We start from the raw sequence: 2,292 nt of genomic DNA on the forward strand, positions 1-2,292 counted from the left end.
TATTGTACTTTTCTAAACAAATGTACACACTTAGCTTTACTATAACACCACGTTTCCTAAATATGAGAAGGAGACAACAAAACCAGATAAAAAAAGTTATATTTTTTGCCACCACCCACAACTGTGATCTCTCAAGATGCTGCCAACATTTTTCTGTTGTCTCCATGCGTTTTAAAATGTAGGATCTATCACATTTAAAACTTGAGGTTATTGTAAAACATTATTGTGAACAGTTTTACCCATTTTATATATATATATATATATATATCCTTTATTTAACCAGGTAAAATAACTCATTGAGATTAAAATCTCTTTTACAAGAGTGACCTGGCCAAGAAGGGCAGCATGAACAAAGTTACAAAAGATAAAACACAGACAAATACAGCTGTAAAACACAAATGGCACATTAGCCAGTCAAATATGTAACATAAAAGAAACCATTAAAAATCATTAAAAACTGGCAAACTTTAAAACTACTTCAATTTTAGGATATACGAGCACTCACACCTACCTTGGTAGGTGTGAGTGCTTGTGTGAGTGTTGTGCTTGTTGTGAGTGCTTGGTGTCTTGTTCTCTGCCCTTTTAAGATGGACTCGAATTCCCCCATAATGATCAAATCTGACTGTTTCAGCTCCGTCTGTACATTATTCTAAGCTGTGGGGGCAGCATATTTAAAAGCTGATTTACCCACTTCTGTTCTTACTTTAGGAACCAGTATCTGAATAAAATCTTGGGAGCGCAGGCCATATAGACCCAACCAGTGGAAAAGTCTGAAAGATGGCCAATTAGCAGCAGCATATAAAGTGCAATGGTGTGTACCCGATATCCACATCCAGTAATAAAACGTAAAGCACAGTGGTACACAGTATTGATACATTTTGGGTGAAGATGACATGAGGGCAGATTAAGGCCCAATTCCAATCCACCCCCTACACCCTACCCCTACACACTACCCCTCAGTTCGCGCAGAGGGTCTGCCATATTAAGTGCTGTTCCAAACCAACGAGTGTGGAGGGGGAGTGGGTTACCAAGCCCTCAAACAGCAAGTCTGCATCGGTGCTGACTTCACCTGCTGCTCTACCTGACCAGACTCAATGCTGTGTGTGTCCGTCAGGAAACACGCTGTTTACAAACAGTTCCTGCAAACGTCCACTGATAAATTGCGATGTTATCAACCTCATGATAACCTTATCTTTTTTTAACTTAGGATCATACCTGTGTTTAGTCATACCTATGCATTTTATTATAAAGTTGTGTATATTTACAGGCTGTTGCAAAAACTAAGAATCTTAGAAACATCAGGTATTAACACAATGAAAGATGTTTGGAGTTTTATTTTAGTTATTCATTTAAATTTTTTGGCTGAGAGATGCTGATTTGAAACCGTTGTTACATACAGTTACGGGATTTCCTGTTTCTGCCGGGAAGAGAGGGGAGTTTCGTCCCAAAGCTTGCCGCTGGTGTTACTCCCTCAACCTCGAGGGAGCCTCGTTCAGCTGCGGTGTCACTCCACCACAGAGTCACTCCGCTCACGGAGGTGGATGTGCGGTAGGGGGTTGTGATTTGGAAGTTGGCCTGAAGAGTTTAAAATGTCCCCGCTACTCAGATACAGATGACTGAGAGGGTGGACGATGTCTCCAAAAAGTGGGACGATAAGGCCTTAATATGCATTTGGTTTTCTCAAAAATCTCTCATTATTTATTTAGGTGGGGAATGCTGTTGAACAGCCATTCCAACTAATTGGTTCTTCTACTCACGGAAAGTTTATTATTCCGCCGACCTTATTTGCCGCGCTTGCTTCTCCCGCATTGAACATCGCAGACAAACTCCGTTTCAAATCATCAAAACGTTCAGCTCGGTCGGGAATCGATGCTATTACTTTTTCTGCATTCGCATAATTTCCCATTAATTCCAGACGATACATCCATAATTCATGTTCACATTTTTCAACATTTGAAGCTTTAAACATTGCGCAGCCTCGGTTAAGGCAGAGTTGCGTGTATGTCAGAGTTAGAGCGGAGGACAGTTTGAAATGTGCCTTCATATATTTTTTAAAACCTTGCATAAATTCCCAAGACCCTACATTCCTGAGACCATAATTGTTCATGACAAACACGTAGAAAACATCCCGTAGCTTGGAAAAAATGACAAATAATTAAGCAAAAATAATTAGAACAAAGTGGCCTCGGTTGAGGGTCATGAAGTGACAAAAACGTTTCACAGTGTCGTCCATTAAAGCCCATTGTAATTTCAGGCAGATATTTCCTCACCGGGCAGCAGCCGCACCCACCG

This window comes from Notothenia coriiceps, unplaced genomic scaffold (assembly GCF_000735185.1).
Source record: "Notothenia coriiceps isolate Sejong01 unplaced genomic scaffold, NC01 NC01_scaffold00006916, whole genome shotgun sequence".
Taxonomy (NCBI): domain Eukaryota; kingdom Metazoa; phylum Chordata; class Actinopteri; order Perciformes; family Nototheniidae; genus Notothenia; species Notothenia coriiceps.